The sequence below is a fragment of the Felis catus genome, chromosome A2 (assembly GCF_018350175.1).
Source record: "Felis catus isolate Fca126 chromosome A2, F.catus_Fca126_mat1.0, whole genome shotgun sequence".
Classification (NCBI taxonomy): Eukaryota; Metazoa; Chordata; class Mammalia; order Carnivora; family Felidae; genus Felis; species Felis catus.
The window spans coordinates 139,141,446-139,166,102 of NC_058369.1; the positions used below are offsets into that span (position 1 = coordinate 139,141,446).

General features: G+C 39.7%; 1 long non-coding RNA gene and 1 pseudogene across 3 annotated transcripts in view; one reads left to right on the top strand and one right to left on the bottom strand.

Moving 5' to 3' along the window:
- The window catches only part of LOC123384002, a 287,319-nt gene that overhangs the window by 75,418 nt on the left and 187,244 nt on the right, over nucleotides 1-24,657 (bottom strand). The window lies entirely within an intron of this gene.
- Nucleotides 19,397-19,868, top strand: LOC101090758 (annotated as a pseudogene).

The following is a 24,657-nucleotide window of genomic DNA, read 5'->3' on the forward strand; positions in this document are numbered from 1 at the left end:
TGTATTACTACACATTTTTATGAAAGTAGAATAAATTTAAATAATATTATGGTTATACATGGCCCGTGTTGATGGCATTTGTGGCTGGTTTGTAGAAAAATTCATACTCAGGGCAAAAAATCAACTCCTTCTCTGTTAATATATTCCTGCTTGTTAATCTTGCGGGAATCTTGGCATATTCACTCAGGGCAGGGAAGCTGAGGGTAAGTGAATGGATACAGGGGTCCAGGAGTCAGAGGCCTTGGTATTTAGCTCTGGGTCTGCCACCAGTTACGATTTGTTCCCAGTCACCTGTCTGTCTCATAAACTCCTCTGGTAAAGTAGTTTTCTGGCTGATCCCCCAAGTAACCTGAATAACCAGGTTGTGTGGGAAGGGATTTGAGGAGTATGCAGTCAAGCTGAGTAATAAGGAAATAAAAATAAAAAAAATTTCTGGGTGATGTGCTGAGGTGCCAGGGAAGTCAGTCAGAGTACAGGCCATAATGTGCCATCATTATCAGACGTTCTTGTCTATGAAAGCAGAAAAAAAGAAAAAACCTTCCTCAGTTTAGAAAGGTCACATCTATTATCTGTGGCAATGTTGCTAAGAATCCAGTCTGGAAGTATGGAGCTGTCTTTTTACATGTAAGCCAGTTTGTTTCTTTCATACCTTATCATAATCACCTCCACTGGGCGTAAGATGGATATAGCATTACCCAGTTGGAAGACAGATTCAAAAGCTGGTAGGAAATGTTCACCTTTTGGAAATGATATAGGAAAATACAACAGTAACTATACCCTCTGGCAGTTCAACAATTATACATTTCCTTTTGTTAAAGTAGGGACAGTCAGTAAAAATGACTTCGGAGCACCCCAAGGAAAATAAGTTAATCAGAAACAGTGTGGGTCTACTGACAACTGGAGAAATGCAGAGGGATATAAGAGAGATCCAGGCACTGTGCTTCTAATCTGTTAAAGCCACAGATGTAACCATGGTGCCATGATAGCTGAAGAAGCTTCCTTAAATTAGCACAGATACATACAGCATGAATGCTTTACACACACACACACACACACACACACACACACACACACACACCCCAGACAGTAAGGATGAACATTTATGGAGCACTGCTGCATGCCAAGTATTGGGCTAAGCACTCAGACTAGTTCTTTGAAGAAGGTTCCCTTATCCCCACTTCACAGATTAGGGCACTGAAATTGAGGAAGACAACCCACCTGCCTAGGAACACAATGCTAATGAACTGTCAAGTTGCAATTCAAAATCCAAGTCTGTTTGCCTCTAGATCTCTAGACCTTAACATTTATAGGATACTGGTTCTAGGTTTGCTTTCCAGAGAACCTGTACCTAAAATGACATTTCCATCACTTGCCATCGTCCTTAGCTTTCTTTATTTTTCCTTTCACTCCATTTACCACTACTATGTGCTAATGTGATATAGATACTTTACGCGATTACATATATTATTACGTACTGTTTACTGTTATTGTATATGTATTGTTAATTCCTACCTCTTCTACTCTGTCTGCCTCCATACTTTGTCTGCTGCTGATCTCCTGGGCTTTGACCAGTGCCTGGCACAGTGTGAGTGCCAATACATATTTGCTGGATACAACTGCAAATAGCAATTTGTTCAATTGAGTGTCATTGTAGTTCTATTTTCTTTCATAATTGGATATTTTTTTCTTTAGCCATGATTTGCATTAATTTTAGCTACTGCAGATTTTTTTTTAACTTACTAACTTTACTTTTAATGTTAATAGAAGATTAGATGATGGACACCAGGAGGAAGAATAAATGTCGGATAAAATATGTGAGACATATTTTAAAAACAGAAGTTGAAAATTTTTGCCCCAAGTGGGAGCCCATAAGCTGACATCAGTTCAAAACATTTCACAGCAAGAGCAAGAAAATGAGTAATTGGGCTTTGACCAGAGACACGGAAGGTCACTTTACTGGAAAATGCTTTGTAAAAACTTTTATCAGAAAATTGCTTTATCATTTCAAAGTCTGAAGTGTTCCCCTTTAGCTTCTAGGTTCCAATTCAGAAATAACTCTCTCATCTTGCCATTCAGCAAAGGTATTTGCTTTACAGCTTTCATTTATGTTGCCAGAAAGACTTTTTTGAAACGCTTTGTGCTGTAGCTTCCGTACTTTTCAAGGTGATGAAACCAACCAGAAAGCACCTCTTTGTGTTTTCAACAGTATTGGAATTAGCCTCAAGAAAATTTAATAATTCAGGTACACTATAAATCCATGAATGATAATTGTTTTCATTTACTGCTCTGCCCTTGCCCTGAACTTTTAAACTGGTCTGACTCACATACCCCTAAGTCCCCTGGGAAATAAAAGCCATTCTATTTGCAGTGTATGCCTTGGACCTCATCTCTCTGCTCCCCCCGCCCCCTATGCCCTAACTCCCACCTACCGTCCCCACTGAGCATGAGTTCTGCTGACCCCTTTTGCTTTGTGAAAAAGCAAAGCTTTTTCTGGTTTCAGGCTCACCTTTGGCTTTGAAGATTGAGTGACTTAAAGGAATCTGGACTTTAGGTATCCTCTGTGTAGACTTGGCTCATATTCAATGTCAGGTTTCTCCTAAGTTTAGTACTCTGAACACAATACAGTGCCTCTGGTTGGTTCAGCTCCCCAGATCCAGACTTTCCATTGTGTCCAACCAGCGTCCATTTGGTTCCTCTCTGAGGAATGTTAGGTAACTACTGAACTGGTAGGTTTGTATTTTTACCCCACATAAAGAGCTGTTCATCTGCAAAAGGCCAGGCAGTAGTCTTTCTGATGTGAAAAAAGTTCAAGCCATAAGACAAGCCAGCTGCTGCAAGAATGTAATATCTGTGATCACACAGAGGTCTGTTTACAGCTAGAGAATGTGACTCATTTTCTAATCCTGTGAAGTGCGTGGGACTGCATGGCAAAGCAGAGATGTATAGTTGCTGAATTGAATTCATCAGAGCTGATGCTCAGTATTGCCAAGAGATGGCAGATGTGAGCGTTTCTCTTTAGTTCAAACCATATTTTCACAGTTTAGCTATGACATAGTCCTTGAGCTTTCTCTGCTCTAGTTTGGGCATAAAAATCAGCTCAGCCAATGTTCATTCTCTGCATGCAATTCAGAGAGAATGAGTGCTTAAGAAGAAGCACTACTGACGTCTGTCAAGGGTATGCCACCTCACTCTATGAAACGTAGAGCAAGGTGGGTCTTCTCCTGGTTCCCGCTTGTATCGCAACAAGGCTTGAGGTGAATTCCACAAGGTCACACACTGTGAAGGAACAGATTTTCAAAACTTACGAAGCATGCTCATCAGAAAGAAAGGCCACATGGCAGTCTGTCTTTTATTATCTCTGAGAGAGCCTGGTGCGGTCAAAGCTCTGCAGGACCCCCCACGGGTATATGTTGCAGAAAAGAAACACTGCCCCTCTGTACTTGCTCTCCCGAAAGGGTGACTATGAGAGCAGTCTCACCATTGTGAGGATCTGGAGTCCGCTTGGGTGGTGGGCAAGCAGAGGTTTGGTGCTGGTTGTTCATAAGTGCTCTCTGGGAGAGCCAGCTGCCTGGGGCTCAAAGAGCTCGAGGCTTCCAAGGTGTAGTTCCTGGTGCGGGCGGAGGAAGCCCTACCAATCACATAGAAAGCGGAGTTTGGTTTCATTCTTCGCACCGACTGCCCAAAGCCTTGGATAGTTCATTGTCCAGGGAACCCAAGAGTGTCTCAGTGATTGTCAGACAATCTGGAGTGTTGCATCAGACCACCTGTTTGGGAACATTAGTGATCATGCTATTTTAACTACGCTTAAGAGGTGATTAACAGAATGGTCAGACTTACTTACAAAAGATTGCACAACAGAGGTAAATGGTTTTTGTGGGGGAGGGGAGGGGGGAGTTCTGTACTTTCTATTTTGTATACCATGTACAGAAGCCGGGACAGGGAAATCATTGTGTGAGTTTGATTTGAGTTTTTCTTTGAACTAAATGTGGATATAGATGGAAAGATGGTAACTGGGATACACAGGTAATTGCTGCCACGGCGGATGGAGCAACTGTGTGGCTCCCAGATGATAAGGTATCGGAAAGGTGAGTATAGCACGTGTTTGGGGTTTGTATCTATTTTTTCTGACCAAACTGTGGCATGCTCCAATCAGTCATCATCACACACAAAGAATATTGCTCAAAACTTTTTGATCACAAATAACGACAAACTAACTTAAACTAGCTTGACTCAAAAGTGGAAATGTTTATCTAGCAGCCAAATTAAAGGTAGGACTTCTTTTTTTTTTTTTTCAACGTTTTTTATTTATTTTTGGGACAGAGAGAGAGACAGAGCATGAACGGGGGAGGGGCAGAGAGAGAGGGAGACACAGAATCGGAAACAGGCTCCGAGCCATCAGCCTAGAGCCTGACGCGGGGCTCGAACTCACGGACCACGAGATCGTGACCTGGCTGATGTCGGACGCTTAACCGACTGTGCCACCCAGGTGCCCCAAGGACTTCTGAGAACATAGGAATCCAGGACTGAACATCACAGGCACTACCTATCTTTCTCTCTCTTTTCGCTGTGTTTTCCTCAGCCGCCTTCTTTACACATGAAGGCGTGGCTGCCCATAGATTCAGAACTCACAGCATCCCAGCTTTCCCACCACAGGAAAAGAAATCTGTTTTTCTTAGTTCTGTTTTTTTTTAATGTTTATTCACTTATTGATACAGAGAGAGACAGAGAGAGAGAGAACGCTTGCACACACACGTGCACATGAACAGAAGAGGGGCAGAGAGAGAATCCCAAGCAGGCTCCCTGCTTTCAGCGCAGAGCCCAATGTGGGGCTCAAACCCATGAACCGTGAGATCACGTTCTGAGCCAATATCAAGAGTTGGACGCTTAACCAACTCAACCACCTAGGTGCTCCATCCTACTTCTAATTTTTAAAACCTCAAGGAAACTTGAGTTTTGTGCCTGTATGGCTAGGGCACCAAGATCATATAATGGCAGTGGTAACCCTGGAAAAAATACAGGTAAACAGTAAGGTGGAGGGGTGGAGGGTAAAACAATGGGTGCTCTCAGCAGGAGGGGGGGGGCTCTGCAAAGAAACCTCTGTATAAGGTAAAGTACTTAACTTTGACTCAGTGGTAATGTTACTTAGTCTACCTGAGTCCATAAATTAAAGATTAATCTGCACAGAGGACAAAGCCCCTGAAGAGGGGGGTTTCCAATGCGGGCATTCCTTCTATCCAGAGGGCTTTTCCTCTCCTGTTTTAAGCAACACAACTTCAAGGGTTAAATTTTTCTGCGTGGTTTTGCTTTCCTAATTTTGTCATTTTGCTGGGTAGCCACTACTTTAATTGTATTTTCCTGGGAATTCATTTAAATGTACATGAACTCAATTTATGCTTTTCAAAAAGTGTTTCAAAACAAACTTCAATCATGTGTTTACATGTAGATGGTTTTGTTAGGAGTTCCTGAAGTTAGGCAACACCTTACCACAGAAGAAGTAAACTGCAGATTTATTTATTTATGGCACAAATTTTTGGAATATCAGGCTTTAAAAAATACTGATGCAAGTGTTTTGTTAAATATTTCTAACTTTTAAGTTAATGTGTTAATTAGTAAAATGGAAGACGCAGCCCATGTTCAATGCTGTAACACTCAATTATTTTAGTAGCAAGAGGAATGCGTACTGGGTAATTTTAAATGAGATATATATACATCAGGGAAAAATCATTGTAGACTGCTAAAATCAGTCTAGACAAGGCAACATTTGTACCAGTTACTAAAAATTCTGGACAAAGCCATATTTATACCAATTACTAAATTTCATGTGTTTGGGAGACTGTGAGTAGAGGCTAGCATCAGAAGTGTTTGGTATTAATTAGGCACACATCATAGCTTTTCCAACAAACTCTGGACAGCCTGCCTAACTAAACTCTGAACGGTATGGATTTATCTCAGAAGATGCAGGAATAAGCTTGGTTTTAGCAACATGAAGGCTAAGTTTATGAGTACTTAGACTCAAAACAAAACGGTTTGCATTAATTAAAATCACCACGACCCACTGTTTCCAAAACAACTGACTCATGGTCTCTGTCTCTTCATCCCCCTCCTCACACCATGTCTCTTTCTTTAATTTTAGTGAATGTGCATTAAAACTAATTTAATGAATTTGCTATATTTCACCTGGGCATTTGGTTAATATTTTGTGTAACATTCCATGCCACTTTCTTGTTTGCAATACGTGGCGGTTAGAAAAGGCAGATGCCATGTCCATTGCTCTGTGGTCCCTGCTGTCAGGAGTTGGCTGTGTGAATGTGTGGGCCAGGCTTCCTTTATCAGAATTGGGACAAGCAGCTGGGCATTTGTCTATTAGTCCATCTGCCAACCCCTAGCTAAATCACGCAAGTATTTCCGAGGCTAATGCGGAGGCCAGTACTAAGATAATGAGCTCAGATAATGAGGCACCACTTCCTCTCAGATATCTTAGTTTTACAAAAACGTTGTGATGAGAAAGTACTGTTTTGGCCTAATGGAAATATCGCTTATAAAATTTAACAGAGACAATTTCCCCCAAAGAAAATACATTCTTAAGCTGGAAAATTCTCATAGAAAGATACGATCTCCAAATTGGAGGAGAAGATTAATGGTCATTTGGTTCAATTCCTCTGACATATAAATCACTTCTAGAACATTCCTGACAAGTGTTATTTAGTCTCAGTTTGAAACTCTCCGGTGATAGAAACACAAGCAGTCATTCTTTTTTTTGTTAGAGGTATATTTGGAAAGGGAAGTAATCATGATGGCAATAACCACTTCAAATAAATGCTCCAGGAGAAACAGGGTAACAGGAAATCCATCACCACCCCCTTTTCACCCTCCATGATTTAGGAAAAAGTCCTCTTTTCCTTGATATGAATGTTCTGAGGAAAGTTTGGGACAGAGTAAACTTCAGGGTTTTCTGAAAGGAAAAAGGTCTAAAATATCCAACAGCTTCTTCTTAAGGTTTAGAATTAGGGAAATTTTTAAAATGTGGATTCAAATGGCTCAGATCAAGACCTAGGGGCAGAGTATGGTAATGATCCTCCTGAAAAAGTTACCATAATGGAAAGAGTCAACCTGTGCATATGGTTAGGTAGGTGAGGACTGGGAATGGACGCCCTGGGTCTGGGAGCTATTTATTCCAGAACTTGTTTCTGATGAGCTTTAGTACCAAGAGGAAAGCACTAATCTGGGCACTAAGGGATTTCAGTACGTTATGGGATACATCTGGTGATGGAGGGTGGGAAGGATGGGTGGGAGACACCGTGCACCCCGACTTGAGGTATCTAAACTCTGGTTTCGTTCACATTAGGTCCTTGTTCTACATTTTGAGCCCAAAGAGATCTGTCTGTACAGTGGCAGTCATTCATGAATTTGATGATGCCTCTACATTGACTTCTTCATTCTGAACTTTCTAAACTCCTTCATCAAGGACATCCTTTTTACTGAGTCATCTTTTCAGCATAGACCTTTTCCTCTTGATCCTTTACTTAAATGCCTTTTCTTCAGCACTCAACGTCCTTACTTAAACGTTGTTCTAGAGTCAAATCACAAGGTGAAAATTACCTTCTGGTCATTTGGAACATCTGGAATGCGACTGGAGAACACATTTTGTAGCCAGAGGCTCTGCTCCTTACTTGCTGTGTGACTATCTTTAAATTACGGAACCTCCCTGAACATGCTACTTTATTTATATTCCAGCTCACCTACTTTGGCAGATGTTGTCACTGTCCCACACATATACCTTGGCACTCACTTTTAGAGTTTATGTCCAAGGCTTCCTTCTGCAAACCTCTGCAACTTTTACCCAAGCACTTTCTCTCAGGGCGAATGCCAAAACATTACTATCTCTGGGGGTGGGCCAAGGGTGATAATGAAGAGAATTGGAGATTAAATAGTCCAGCCTCCCCCGCCAATGGAGGATGCAGTTCTGGGTCTGGTGTCACACTCTCCTTCAAAGTTGCCCAGCGGGGCTGGGCCTCAGATGCCTACATGGCAAAAGGCACTGGAGAACACACCTTTATTGGATTCCTTCCCTTCTCTGTCTCACCACTCACTCCCCTCCAATGTTCCTGGGTTACCTCAAAATTAATTAACATGCACTTAAATCCTCATTTCCAGGGCCTGCTTCTGGGGGAATCCAAACTAAGATACCTAGGGTAGTGCCTGAAAATGTAAGGGAATGTGGATAATCATCAGGAAAACCGTTTTCTCTCCTGTAACTAGAAGAAATGATGTGTAATGTGTTTGAAGGGAAAGCACCCTCACCTTCCTGACTTGGGGAGCAGGAAAAGATTCTGCTAACACGCTAACACCTCTCTCAAGATCCAGAGTTGTCTGATTTTCTCTACAACCTTGATAAGAGTGAGGGGTTGAGAGTCACATATGACTTTCAGAACTCCCCTTTTACAATTCCTGTATCACAACCTTGCACTTCACTTTGAAAGAAAGGACCCATTGACACGGAAGTCATTTTAATATCCTGTTGCGTAGGGCACACGTTCTCTCTGCTCAAGATTCCTCAAACTTTCTGGAAGTTCTATGTTCACGCTTTTCCAGTGGAAGTGGAAGTCCTGAGCACTCTCTAGAGTTGTTAACTGTATCTGAGAGGTGCAAGCTGGGAAGGAAGGAGCTACATAGGCTACAATGGCTATGCTGCAGGCGGCATCAGCTTCAAGCAGGAATCCCTCGATGTTACAAATGCCCTTATCAGACCGAATATTGATCGGACGCTAAGAAATAATAAAAAGTGAAATATATCCCCTATTGATTTTTAGGGCCTTCCTCAAATATGAACCCTTCCCCATTTCCTCCCTGAAGCACTTCCCCTCTGTGGTGTATATGGACAGTGTGAATGGAACAACCGTCCTATAAACAGTTACTTAAAAAAAATGGAGGCAGTGATGGCAGTAATTGCCTTCCACAGTCTCTAAGGTTATTTAAATGGAATATGTAAAGTTTTATATTTCCTATCTACTTCATATTTTGGATTAATTCTAATCCTTCTAGAGTTTATAACATTTTGGAAAAGAGGGGACTGACTGCGAGGGCCACTTAACTTAGTGTCCTCCACAGCATCTTACTGCATTTCTGCTTTGACCTTACAGCCTCTGCTTGGTCACAATCACCATGAGGGCAATCGTCATCTTCCCAGCGGCCAACTCATGTATAACAGATAGAAGGAATTCAATCATCACATGAATGACTGGACTGGCTGGCTTTTGGGGTGTTCTACTGCCCTGGAATCTGCTTTCGTATCTTTTGCATTTCGTATAGGAACTTTACTAATTGAAAGGCTATCTGGCATCTGCTGAACATCATTACTAGTGATGGTATTCTGCTATGCTACATACTCCCAAAGAAAATGTCACCAAAACATTTACATTCATAGAGGTCTGAAGCTATGGGATATTCAATACAATACATGATAATCCCAATAGAAATTTTCCACATTAATGGGAAACATTGCAATGTAAGTATGCCACCTTCAACAATTTGCACACATCCCGATACCCAAGTTTTGACCTTTAATCAAAACTTAGAAGTTCCCAGTAAGCAAATATGTCCTTGTGTCTAGTTCAGATATTTTATAAGCCAATAAATATATCTTTCTTTTTATTTGAACATAAGCTAATCTCCAAGACAGCATTTAGGGCACAGAGAAAGGCCAGAAGACAGGCACCAGTGCAATGAGGAGGTCAGGTGAGGAGTGGAGGAATGGTTTCCTGGTTATTCCCATTTAATCATTTTCTAATTGGCTACATCAGCATTTTCTCCACTGTGTTTTGTAGAACTCAGTTATTCTTCAAGTTATTTTCCTGGATGTTAACAGGGATTTCATGAGGAAAAAATATTTCTATTGTTTATTTTTAAACAAATATGCATACTTTATCCTCACACAGAGGCAAAATGTCCTTGGCATATTAAAAGCATTGGAAAATCCTGCAGCAAAGAAATCTGTCTAATCCACTGGTTGACCACAGAATCTCTTAACCACCCCCGCCCCAGCCCCATAGCTATTAATAATATATATTCTATGGAATACTGCATAGGAACCCCAGCCTGCATCTTCTTTTAAAAACATAAATTTCTGGGTTCCTGGGTGGCTCAGTCAGTTAAGCATCCAACTCTTGAACTTGACTCAGGTCAAGATATTATGATTTGTGAGATCAAGCCCTGCATTAGGCTCTGCACTGATGGCATGGAACCTTCTTGAGATATTCTCTCTCTCTCTCTCTCTCTCTCTCTCTCTCTCTCTCTGCCCCTCCCCTGCTCATGTTCTCTTTCTCTCAAAATAAAAAATCAAAAATTTAAAAAATTAAAAAAAACCCATAAATTGTAAAATTAGATTAAGCAATACAGCAGGTGTGACCTAATCAGTAAAAAGAGTGGATTATTTAACACACAATTCTATTAATGTAGCAAAATAACATATTCACTTTTCCATGCTGTGGTTGGCTTGTACTAAGCGTAGTGTCTAATACAACTTCCATGTCTTTTCTTTCACAGGTTGTACTGTGTGGTTCTTGTTAAATAACCGTAAACAGATAAGCAGAAAATATGACCTTCATTCCTGTAAAATTCCAGTCTACTAAACTTAGTTGATTCTTTACCTCAGTCGCATACATACACATTAAACTAAAGATGAACAACACACTTATAATATTCTAGGTCATGTAATTATTTAATTTTGAAAATTGTTCCATTTAATTTATATAGTCACATACGATTTATTTTTTAAAGTGCCATGAAGTGATATGAAACATTTAAAGATGCCATATTTTCTTATTTAAAAAAAGGAAATTATGGCCCAGAAAATCACTATAGTTAAGAAATTTATATTTGGCAGTTACTCTCATAAAAGATGAAAGTCAGCCTCCCAGACTGAATTTGAGGAACAGCAGAAATGGAAATGATGGCATTGGTTTATTGATAAACTCTTTAATTTTCAGAATGTAACCAAACAGAAAATTCCAATTAACCCTAAGTGCTATCTAAAAGCCACACATTGTTAAAGCTAAAACAGAGCTGACATTTCTCATTTGGAAAGTGACATGGAAAATAGGACATGAAACAAGAAGGTGAAAGACATTCATACAGGCTGAAGTAAACTCAAGAGAAATGATTCATAATAATTAATTTACTTTTTTCCCACATATTGCTGTTACAAGCAAAAGGATGTGGTGAGCAGGAATTTCTTATGTTTAAATACATTAAATATCGGGCATAAATGTAGAACAGTATTCTGGTAAGTTTGAGAAAATATTAGCAAATTATTTCCATACTGAGGATCCTTTTAAAACTTAATCATCTGAATTTGTACAACTTGACTTGTTTTTAGTGAAGAAATTATGTTCTACTGCTAGTTACCAGCAAGATGAAATTTCCTCAAATTCTCAGATGATCTTTAATGGTGAAATATTTTGTTGGTGTATCAGTGCCTGTTTAAACTTCTTTAAGTTTTTAACCAAAGTGAATTTACAATTATATTTTATATAAGGGAAATGAAGTTTTCAAAAGCAGTTAATTTGATAATATCTATTTTAATATTATTTTCTAGTTTAGTCATCTGTATTTTAAAAATATGAGTCTATTATATTAAAAACAATCAGGTTATTTTGCACTCACAACTATTTAAATGTATGTCCTTTTGGTAGCAATAAGCTTGGTTTTCAGGTAAGCTTATTACCATAAATTATTATACTCAGAACCCTCAATACAAAAATGTGTTACATGCACATTGAAAGGAATCTGTTATTATTGTGATATAAAATGAAAATATGGAATTAAACAAAAATAAGTTCGATGTATACTGGGCCAAGAATATAGAGGGTGTTTACTTCCTTTTCCTGCAATAACCAAAGTAATACTGTCATTGACACAATTATATTTTCAATCTGTGCGGATAAAATTTATTTTTAAAAGATATACTTCAATTATTTGGAATTACTGGGAAAGAATATGAGCAAAATTACTTTGTGGGAGAACAGAGCAAAGAAAGACTCGATGGCAAAATGGAAAATGGAGAAAATGGGGGAAATGACTAGAATTAAGGAAATTCTATTTTCAGGTCCCATGCATCTGGTATGAAAAAGGCTGTGGAAAACAGAATGGGATTGTTAGGTTTGGGAACAGTGTTATTGTTTAAAAGGTTAGCTATAAATATCTGCAGCTACTATGCAAAGATAGAATACAAGTTACACATTAGCCCATTCATTCGCATTTAAACGCAGGAAGTGAGACAAAAATTGCTTCAACATGACAATATCTTTAAATATTAGAAAAATGCATTTGATTGATTGAAAAAAATCTCCTCACTTTCTGTGCTGCTGGATATTTGATACTTCATGTCTGGAAAGTACTTTATACAGGAAACAAAAGGATGTGTATTCTCTCTGGGGGTGGGGCTTGGAGTGTGGAGTAATACAAGACAGGGAGAAAGGGAGATCATTTTTAGCTTTTACTCTTGCCTTTAGAGTGATAAAAAATGAAGACAGAGAAAACAGTTTTCAGGGCATTCTAGAATGAAGCAAAATGTCAAATTTTCCCAAGTTTTTCATGTTGCCCTAGGAAAACAAATTCTTTACTGCAATATCCAACTCCGAAATGTTATCCTCAGGAATGTACCATTCTCCAATAGCACTTCTCCCAGGCTTATTGAAATCTCATTGCAGCCTTAGAAGACCTCAGTTAGTAGCTACTGTTTACCTCTGAAGTCTAGATTTGTTTCTCAGCTTTGAAGTCTCAGAAACTTGACTCTTTAACACTCCTGCCCACATGTCAGGGGCAGACCCATATTAAAACTTCAAAACCAACATATAAGACCTGAACATTAACTTTTTACTTTGGGGAGAGAAATAACTAATACAGGGACCAAAAAAATTAATTGTGAATAGCAAACACATTCTTTTCTTGTAGGAAAGCTAAAAATAATAATTAAAAGTCTGCTTAGTAAATACAGATCAAAGCAAAGAAAGCTGGCTAAGCGAAAAGGATATTCAACAGAATCATGGGCAAGTAGTCTCATGCACTTAGCCCCACCGTAGAGATGGTCTTGGGAATGATACCAAAATCCTTGAGATACTTTGGCTATGACACCTCCATTGACTCAGTGTCTCCCTAATTGGTTATTCTGCTTTGAGAGAGAGCCTCAAGGGCAGGTATGCTTACAGCAGGTCTTTGATGAGTTGAATGGTATTTTTCTAGGGAGATCAAAAAAGGGCCAATAATCCCACAGGGCAAGGAAGAAAACATTTTTTGGCTGATGACCAATTCCATGACTGACCAGAACTAGTTACTTGAAATAAAAAATTGTAGTAACTGTGCAAATGAATATGTACAATATGTCAGTCACTTGTGCACGGTGCTCTAATTATAGAATATTAAAAATGAACATTAACCTTAATTCCCACCATCTAAGAAGGAGATCATTTCAACAAGGAGCTTAATAGAGATAAGTACAAACAGAATCTGAAACAGCAATGGTCTACTGTAAGAAGAAAATTCTTACTTTTTGTATCCACTAAATCCAAAATCCTCTCCTCTCCACATGAAACCAAGTTTGGGTTCCTACGCAATTTTCTGGGCCTATTTTCTGCTAATCTTCAAGTTTAACAATCGAGGCAAGAGAACAAATCATACTGGGTAAACCCATTAGCTGTGTGTATAACAACCCAGAGTGTTAGAGCTGCTAGCGTTCTGTCTCTCATCCACTGCTTCTTTTTGAGCTTAATCCAGTTCTAACAAGGCACGCCTTCAGAAGAAATGATGCTCTGGGACCTTTCACCTGACTTCTTACACTCTTGCTTTGGTTTCTGAACTGAGTCAGAATAAGGTTGATCTAGAAAGAAAACCGAGAAATCTATTTCTACTGAAAAAAAAAAAAAGTATTACGTAGGGATTCTTTGATTAGCGAAAAGTCCGTGGCAGTACTTAGACACTCAGTGTGACTCGCTTATTTATTCTGTGGACAGAGAGGACACAGTTGTTCTCCCCCCACTACCCCCAACCTTTTCCTCACTTTGTGGGAATATTGCTAAGAAGGCACAGCCGTGACCTGCCACCTCGGAAAACTGCCCAGTGGACTGACATCATGGGAATGTACTGAGCCTGTTTGTGGAGGTCATCTAATTCTTGGCAAAAGGGTTCCGGGCAGGAAACCTTCTATATTTCCCTGATAATGAACCAAAAATCACCAGCCCAAGAAATTGAGACTGCATTTCATTAACACAGCTTCCCAGAAAATAGTGTGATGTGAGGCAACCACTACTGTTGCTTTTATGGTCTAAGCTCGTGTAACCTGTATGAAGTACTGTCCCACGTGAGTCATTATCTAAAGCATACAGCCCTTCACCTGCAGTTTCAAGCAGTTTTCAAATTCTTCCCTAGAAAAGTGTTGCTGTGTCTACGTCTACTGTACATCACCTATAAAGCCCTGAAATCGGGGAAACAGAGTTGCTAATCCTGTGAGAAACAGCCAAATATTTAATGCAGGTAAAATGAAAACTGTGACATTGTGTGAAAAATATATTATCAGTCATGCACGGATTTAGAATACATTATTAGCATTATCGTGATTACCATTGCTGTATCAGTATCATGTTGTGGGTATATGTAGAACAACTCAAAATCCTTTTTGCAACAAGGTTGACTGACTGTAGCTATTATGATTTTATCAATAAATACATACCAGCCAATACTTTAATACTTTATATATGTTAACTCATTTTATTCTTACTTTTTATAAATGAGGACACTGACAAACAGATTGGTGAGGTAATCTGCCTATATCCCACAAATTGTAAGTAGCAGAATGGAATTTGAACTCAGATAATCTAGTTCTGGATTCTGCACTCAATCTCTGTGATAATACTGAGTCAAAGTTCAGCATAAACAGATTGCATAACAGAAAGAAAGTAGTAAGTTATTTGAGAAGTACAAGTGACTTTAAATAACACTAATGATACTGACATTCTCTTTAATATTTTCTTTCAATGTTGATTTTTTAACATTCCCACTCCCCTTTTTTATTTGAGTACAGTGGACACACAACGTTACATTCGTTTCAGGTGTACAATTTAGTGAAATGACAAGCTCAAACATTATGCTATGTTCACCACAAGTGTAGCTACCATCTGTCTCGTTACAGAGCTATTAAAATACCACCGACTGTATTCCTTATGCCGTGCCTTTTATTCCTATGATTTATTCATTCCATAACTGGAAGGCTATTATCTCCCACTTTCCTTCCCCCATTTTGCACCCCCCCCCCGCCCCGCTTCCCCTCTGGCTACCATCAGATTTTTATTTTGAACCATTGACAAGGTTACAGAATAGCTGCAAGTCTAGTACAAAGAGTTTTATTTTTTTCCCTGAACCATTTGAATCGGGACCTGATGTCCTACCATCCCTGAATAACTTAGTGTCTATTTCCTTCATTCTCCGCCATATGTACAATACAGTCATCAAATTAAGTGAAACAGTTGGATGCAGAAATGCACTCCTACTATATTTCCTAGACTCCATTCAAATTCTGCCAGTAATGTCCTTCTCAGCAAAAGGACCCAGCTCAGGATCATGTATTCAATTTAGTTATCATTGCTATTTTTTGTAGGATTTTTTTTTTACCTATATTCACAAGTGAAATCGGTTTAGATTTTTCTTTCCTTCCTTGAGTGGCGTGGGTGTTAACGACTAAACTTAAATAAATCTGGTCATTGGCCCTCTTGTTCTAGGCTTTGAGATTTTTAAATTTAATATAGGGATTGTTTGATTCATGAAAGTTGGTAAAATTTATCTACAAAAATACCTTGGCCTTGTGTCTTTTGTGGTAAAAGACTGACTTCTACAAAGTGCTAGCTTTTTCCTCTGTTGGTCATTTTTTCCTATTTCTGCAGCATTGATTTTTATACTTTTGTTTCTTCCTTCCTTCTACTTTATTACTTGTTTTTTGTTTTTTGTTTTTTTTGTTAGCTTACTTAATAGGATGCTTAGCTTAGTTCAAACTATGTTTTTGCTTTTGAGTGTGTCTTGCAATTTCTTCTCGATAGTTGGACAGGATATACTGCTCAAAGGAACTGCTGTAAGGTGGCCTTTGCTAATGTGGTAGAAAGGTATGTGTGGGGAGAAGTGTTCTACAGTCTGATGATTACGTCGTTAAAGCAGCCAGATTTAAGTGTTAACCAAAAACCAGATAGCTGAGAAGCAACTGAAATTTTACCTAATGAAGTAGATATGAAGAGACGTAAAAGTTAAGACTGAATTAGATGAAAATATATCTTATGGACTTCAGAACTGTGTACCTCTACTACTGTGCTATGATAGGCTGGCAATTCTCTATAGTTTGATATTCGTAGTTAACACACAGGTTAAGCTGCTTTAACAGAGGCCTACAAATGAAGGAGCTTAATAAAATAGATGTTTGATTCTTTTTTATGTAACATCTCTGCTCCATGAGGTCCCCCAAGGACGGATGGGAGGTAGGCCTTTGCCCTCGTCAAAATGTGGCTTCTAGCTCCAGGAGGTGGTTCTTCCAGTCGTCCCCGTCTCCAGTCCATCTCCAGCCCAGTCCATAGGAAAAGGGAGAAAAAAGAGAGGAACTGGAGGTCCTGGAGGTAGCATGGCAGTGCACAGATTCCTGCGTGGTGGGAATTTGGTAATAATGCCACAGCTAAATGCAAGTGAGGCCAGGGAATGTAGTCTAGCTGGGTGGCCTTGTGCTGCTCAGACTTCTGTAAGGACTCTGTGTGATTTACTAATAAAAGGAAGAGCAGAGAATGGTTCGAGGGTCCAGTTGATGGTGTTTGTTATCATATTCATAAAGAATTCAGGATTTAAGAATACACACATGTGCATGTGCACACAAACGCACACAAATAAATTGGGGGCTTATTTCCACCAGTTTTTTTTTTTAATTTTTTTTCAACGTTTTTTATTTATTTTTGGGACAGAGAGAGACAGAGCATGAACGGGGGAGGGGCAGAGAGAGAGGGAGACACAGAATCGGAAACAGGCTCCAGGCTCCGAGCCATCAGCCCAGAGCCTGACGCGGGGCTCGAACCCACGGACCGCGAGATCGTGACCTGGCTGAAGTCGGACGCTTAACCGACTGCACCACCCAGGCGCCCCTCCACCAGTTTTAAGTAAAAGGAACTATGTTGCTAACCCGTAGAGATAATTTAACTTTTAAAGGAAAGTAGAGAACAAGTTGACATAAGAGCTTGAGGTAGAGTCAAATAAGACACAAAAATGGAAAGAAACAAAAATGAATTTTTCTCTCCTCTCTTCTTCCTGTTTTCCACATTCACTCCTCATCTTCAGCTCAATACAGAAACAAAACTAGGTCAGTAAAAATGTTTCCATGGTATCCGAATTTTCTCCTTTATAATAAAACTCAAATACTGGCCACTTTTGATGATCAAGCTATCACCTACTTTAAGCAAAATGGTGTCAGATTTAAATTTACTGACGTGTTCGTAGAGGGACCATATGATAATTAATCCTTTCCTTTCTCTCTATATATGTATATGTGCATGTGTGTGTGTGTGTGTTTGCTGTGTGTCTGTCCTGTAACTGATTTTGTTGGATCAACTAAGTATCTTTGCATACAATCTATGTATGTTTACAAATAATCCATTTCTCCCAAGCTATGTGTTTCTGAAGTACAATAAAGTATTTCTCTGGCTCTTCACTTACATGCCTTTTTTTGTTTGTTTGTTTTATCACCGGTCTACCTTACATTTCTTTCCAGTGGTTGTGGGAGTTTTTAAAGCATTGACAATGCATCTAAGCCTTTCTTTAATGGAAATTTTTGAAGTGTGCCCTCTCCTAAAAGATTGTTCCTGTCCTCTTCTAACTAGTCTGCATACAGCACCAATTATTTTCTTCCCTGTAAGCAAAGGTTTGCAGTGGCAAGTGTATCTTTCATAGACTATCATTAAGGAAAGATGAACCCGGAGGACTCTGGAGGCTCATTTTCTCTCACTTTCTAATAGCCTAGAAAAAAGCTAGCGCAGCAGGTATGATATGAGTTAGCTCAACTGATAAACAGGCTGAAACCAGCTACTGAACTCCAGAGATTTTCTTTTTCTAACAAGCCCTTTTTTGGGGTCAGAAAGCTTCTGTTGTAACATACTGGTCCAGATCTATTCCAGTCCTATAAATATGCAGCGTTTGACTGGGTAGGTCCCTCAAGAAGACTTCCTCATGATGTTCATCCAATTATACCTGGCTTAAGCACAGTTCTAGATGGGACCGTGATGGCTGAAAGGATCACATGTGCTCTGCTATTTGACTGTAAGTTTCCTTCCAGTAAGATCCTCTTCTATTTACACAAATTGGCATCAGTGGGATGTGTTTCTAAGGCTCCTTTGTGTGATAAACATCAACATGGCCATTCTTCACCAATGCCCATTAAATACACTACCAATTTTCCTAGAATCTCTGGTCCAGGGCTCTTTATCTAGTGCAGTGGATCCTAAAAGCACCACCATTGTGCTGCTGTACTTTTAACACAAAGAATGGCATTTATGTCCCTGGAGACTACTGCCACCAATGTCTCTCCTTTCATATTGACTGAAGTTATGGAGGGGAAGCACATTTAGATTTTATTCATTGTCTTTTAAAAGCCTTTTAGCCAAGAACACAGAGTGGGTTCCAGAGGAGGCTGGGCCAGAGGATAATTGAGTAGACTCTTTCTTGGTGAAAACCCAGATTTTGCTTAGCCCCTCCATTCAAGGGCTCACTAGGAGTTGTCTATTCTACCTCCTATGCATCCTTCCCATTTTCCTTCATTTCCTATCTCTAATTGCCAAAGTTCTAGTTTAGGATATCACCATCTTACTAGGTTCTTTTTGTTTTCTTTTCTCTCACTCTCTCTTTTTTTTAAGAGAAAGAGCATTAGAGGTGGCATGGGGGAAGATCAGAGAGAGGGGGGAGAGGGAGAGGGGGAGGGAGAGGGAGAGGGAGAGAAAGAGAGAGAGAGAGAGAGGGAGAGAGAGAGAGAATATCTTAAGTAGGCTCCATGCTCAGCACAAAGCCCAACTGGGAGCTTAATCTCACGAACTGTGAGATCATGACCTGAGCCAAAATCAAGAGTCTGATGCTTAACTGATTAAGCCACATAGGCACCCTGACCATATTTCTAGTTTCTTACATAAACATATTTGACTAAATAATGAAGGAAGTATAGTTTTTAATACTGTGTTATTTGGGGTTTTTTTTTGGGGGGGGGGTAGCCATCAAAGGGCTGAGAAGCATCTTGGGAACAAAGCAGGGCAAAGCCAGGGGGAAGGGGCTGATCAAGACGCCAACAGGAATACTGAGCCAATTGGAGGTAGAATTAGGAACCCTAGGGAGCCCTTTCATGAAGATGGCACTGAAGACAAATAAGGAAGCCCCTACCCCTCCCAAAGCCAAAGCCAAAGCAAAGGCTTTGAAGGCCAAGAAAGGGGTGCTGAAAGGCATTCAGTTATAAAAAATGAAGATCCACAGGTCACCTACATTCTGGAAGTCCAGGACACTAGTTCTCCACAGGCAGCACAAATATCCTCAAAGAGCACCCCAGGAGAAACAAGCTTGACCACTATGCCATCATCAAGTTCCCCCTGACAACTGAATCAACCAGGAAGAAAATAGATGACAACAACACACTTGTGTTCATTGTGGATGCCAAGGCCAACAAGCCCCAGATCAAACAGGATGTGAAGAAGCTCTACAATACTGATGTGGCCAAGGTCAACATCCTGATTAGGCATGATAGAGAAAAGAAAGCATATGTTCAACTGGCTCCCAACTATGATGCTTTGGATGTTGCCAGCAAAATTGGGATCATCTAAACTAAGCCCAGCTGGCTAAATCTAAATATACATTTTTTCACCAAAAAAACCCCAAAAACAAAAAACAAAACCAAAAAAAAAACGCGGAACAAAAACAAAAAAACCCCACAACTAAACAAATAAAAAAAACCTAGAGAGAAGACCAGCCATCAGAGATCAAGTCCAGGAACCGCATTTTTCATTTATGGCTCTACCTTTGGTCTGGAAGATAGTACCTGTCATATGGTAAGTGATCAATCAATATTTCTTGATTGAGTTAATAAACTAATGAATAAATGGTCAAGAAAATAGGGAGGTTGTTTCTATAACGTCCTTTAATAAAACCAAGTTTCAATATTCCAGGCTTGGCTATTGCACCAGTTGTTAAAGTATTGCCTCTGAGCCTCAAGCCCACCCTTCTCCACCCTGCTTTGTGGTACTGAAACTCAAACTTGCAAATACTTCTTTGCCAGCAAGTGCGCTATTGGCGTTGCAAATAAAGAGCCCTGGAGGAACAATGAGGAGGCAGGGTGCTTCTTGTCCTGGATATGGTGTGTTTTTGGTTTTGTTTGCTTGTTTTTTCTGTGTCTTTCAGTGTGCAGCTGCAAGTGGCAGTCACCTCCCCAGTGAATCTTCCCACCACTCCAGTCAGTGGCCATCCAGTGAGTTAGGAAGGCACTCCGTGCTTGGCTTTCCTACTGGAAAGCTTCACGGGCACTTTTTTGTGCCCAGAGGGTGGCTTTTTTGCAAAACTCTCCATCACCCCGGTAAGTGGCTTCCATGCAAGTTTTCAGTCCTTGCGGGTGCCCTGGCTGACTTTCCAAAGAGGCTAATTAACGCTCCAGTGGCAGCTTGTTGTTGAGTGGAACCCTGGGTGCCAGGCCATGCTGAGGCCGTTCAGCAAAATTCTCTGCCATCTAGTGGGCCACATGGGCACCGTTTCCAATGAGGTCAAAGTCTCCACCATGGATAGGGCTCTCTTCTCAGTTATTTCCTTCCTGGGTATTGTGGTAGCTACTCCCTATATCGGTCATTCCTGTAATCTTGAGAGTTCTCCTTGCCTCTGTAGGTAGTTAATATCCTGTTACTAGTTCACAATTATTTGTATTAAATTTCTCTGTTCAGATAACTAGTGTAGCTTTTCTTTCCTGGCAGGATGCCAATGGTTATAGCCATGGAGGGGATTATAGAATCTCCCACCACCATAGGAGGTCACCTATGCCCCGTAGTCCTGGCTCTTGTTCCTTGCAGTGCATCTGCCCTGTAGAATCTCTTCCAATCACTCAAGTCACCATCATATCAGCCTCAAGGAGATAGAGATCCATTAATAAAGATTAGTTTCAGATCTGCTGATTGGCGGGGTAAATGCCATTGATATACTGCCTGGCTGATGCTTCATTGATTGCAGAAGAGAGGCAGTGTGCCACCTATTAATAAATGGTTAGAGCCTCACCCCCCGAAACTGGGATGGAGCTAGAATGGACACACATCATCATCTTTCCAATAAAGTAATTCTTTCCATGCATGAGCTACTTAAACACATAGAAGAGAAGTATGTCATTGTAGAAACAAAGTAACATTGCAATTTAAGGAAACAGAAAACAGTCATACTACTGCAAATCTTGCTGCAGGGATTAAAGACAATTTAGTTGCTAACATCCATTTTGTGCATTTAATTTATAAAGTCCTTACAGGAAACCAAGTTTTAATACTAAAATAATAGAAATGGACCTTGCTATGCTCTTTGACTCCTTTGAAATAATAATCAGGTCATGCTAATGAGCAAGACTCAGGATGCTACCAAAATAATCAATGGTACCATGTACACTAAATTACTTTATTAATAATCAAACCGAATTTGTTTTCCATACAGACAAAATTCAGGAATGTATTTTGTGTTACATTTTCTTGATGGCTTTTAAATTAAGTTTTATAGTCTGTCACAGCTGTCAGCATCCTCACCATTATCATTACCCGCAAACATTTAGTGCACACCCGCTGGGTACACAGCACCGTAGGATTCGTTAAAGAGAAAGAGCTGTTATTTCTTGCCCTTGAGATAGTAGAGGGGTAATTGTTTACTCTGAGTAGTCTAGTTCATTTAGCAGTGAAGGAGCAGGAGGTCTTGGAACTGAACGCCCTAACGTCTTTATACAGTTTTATCACCACTACAGCAATAACATTAAATTTTCTGGATTTTGTCTTCCTCATTTTAGATCACAAAATAGGGGCACCTGGGTGGCTGAGTCGGTAGGGCGTCTGACTTCGGCTCAGGCCATGACCTCGTGGTTTGTGAGTTCAAGCCCCATGTTGGGCTCTGTACTGACACCTCAGAGCCTGGAGCTTGCTTCAGATTCTGTGTCTCCCTCTCTCTCTGACACTCCTGACTCACATCTCTCTCTCTCTCTCTCTCTCTCTCTCTCTCTCTCTCTCAAAGATGGATGAACATTAAAAAATAAAAAAAAATGCATTGGTGTATTGCACAAGAGTTAAACAAAACAGCAGTTACAGAGTAAAAACTAAAATTCTCCCTTAATTATAATGATGAACATTTGTTTCATGATTGCTAACTTATGTAATATTTATTAAGTGCCAACTCTATTCTAAGCAATATTCACATGCATTCATACACTTTACAGATGAGGAAACTGAAGGATCTAGAGAGGACATACACTAAGTGGTCAAGATCCAAATTTAGGAGGTCTGCACCACAATCTATACAGCAGTCCCCCCGTATCCACAGTTTCAGTTACCCACAGTCAACTGCCATCCGGAAGCAGATGATCCTCCTACTGACATATGGTCAGATGATCAGTGGTAGCCTATAATGCTGTGTCATTCACCAACTAGTATCTCATCACGTAGGCATTGTATCGTCACATCACAATAAGAAGAGTGAGTGCAGCGCGATAAGGTATTTTGAGAGAGAGACAACATTCACATAACTGTTATTAGAGTATATGGGCATAATTGTTCTATTTTATTATTGCTTACTGCTGTTAATGTCTTACTGTGCCTAATATATAAATTAAACTTTATCACAGGTGTGTACATATAGGAAGAAACATGATATATACAGGGTTTGATACTACTTATAATTACAGTCACCCACTGGGTGTCTTGAAACGTGTTCCTTGCAGATAAGGAGGGGCTACTGTTCCCTTAACCACACTACTCCATACGGTCCTTTTCAAATAATCCTCCAAGATGTAATCACTACCAACAAGGGGTGTTTATTCTTCTAGGGCCCATTCTATGCATTGAATACATATTGTACATACATGCATATCTTTTAAAAATATAAATGGGATCACAGTAACATTTAAAAATTGTTTCATTAAAAAATATGGTTGTATTACCATATATACATTCAAGATTGTGTGTGTTTATTTAGATGGATTTTTAATATTCCATAATTCAGATGTACCATTTGGCATTTTAAATGGTTCCCTATTTCCACTCATATATATAAAATACTGCAGTGTACATCCTTCTGAAAATCTTTGTACATAGGCGGGATGGGGGGGGGAGAAGATTCCTAGTAGTGAACCCGTTGGATCAAAAGGTATGTATGGCAATGTTTTAGTGCTTATTTTTCTCCTCCCTGAAATGCTGTATTCTGATCACACACAATATAAATACAACACCATCAATAATATGTGTTATTCAATGGTTTACCTGAGATGCCCTTTCACTCTCTTGCTCATGTATCGGTATCAGATTACAAATGAGAGAGAATAGTGACATTTTGTAGTGCACATATCAGTGTATTGCAAGATCATGTTCTTAAGGTATTCTTGATACTTAATAATGGCTTTTTACGTAAGGCCAGAGTCCCACCTGCCTTTAATTATTTTAGGGCACTGAATAATATCTCCACTGATATAAAGTCCCAGTATCTTAGTCCAACTGGGCTGCTATAACAGAAAACCATAGCTTGGTTGGCTTACAAACAACAAAAATTTATTCTCACAGCTCTGAAGCTGAAAGTCTAAGATAAACATGCCTGCATGATCGGGTGAGGACCCTCTTCTGGGTAGCAGTCTTTTCATTGTAACCTCACATGGCAGAAAGGGACAGGATCTCTGGGGGACGTCTGGGGGCACTACTCCCATTCATGAGGGCTCCACATCATCACCTAATCACCTCCCAAAAGCCCGACCTCCCACCTCCATCACACTGGGTGTTAGGATTAAAGCATGTGAATTTGGCGGACACAGACACTCAGGCTAGAGCACTCAGTGACTTTGCTGCAAGAATTCTGGAAGTCATCTTCGACTTTCTTTGTCTAAACTTACTACCATCCCTTTGCCGTAAATTGATTGGTTTTATGACATATACTTGAGGCTTTGGATAGGTAAGGAATTTTTGCAGCTTGATTTCAGGATAAACAAATCATTCTGAATACAAATTAAATGTTTCCTAGCCCAACAAGTGGCCATAAATAGTGAAGGTACTGTCTTCATTGGGTTCCTTGTGGATTTTTAGGTTGACTGCTCTTTTTCATTCTCTCATTATCTTCTCCTACTGTATGTGTCCCTCCTCCCCTGACCCCCAGATAGCTTCCAGAAGTAAAAGATTTTAAGAGGTAGAGTTTTGGTATCAAAGCATCAGTACACTAGATATTTATATAGTTAGTTTGTGACCTTCAGCATCTCTTGGGGACATCAAAATCTTGGTACTTTTTTTCTCCTGCAGGTTGTTGGATTATTAATATCTGTTACTTGAAATCTTCCCACATATATATAACTGTTAAGGAATGAATTTTAAATCTCTATTATAGCTAGCACCATACTTCAAGTTCCTAAAA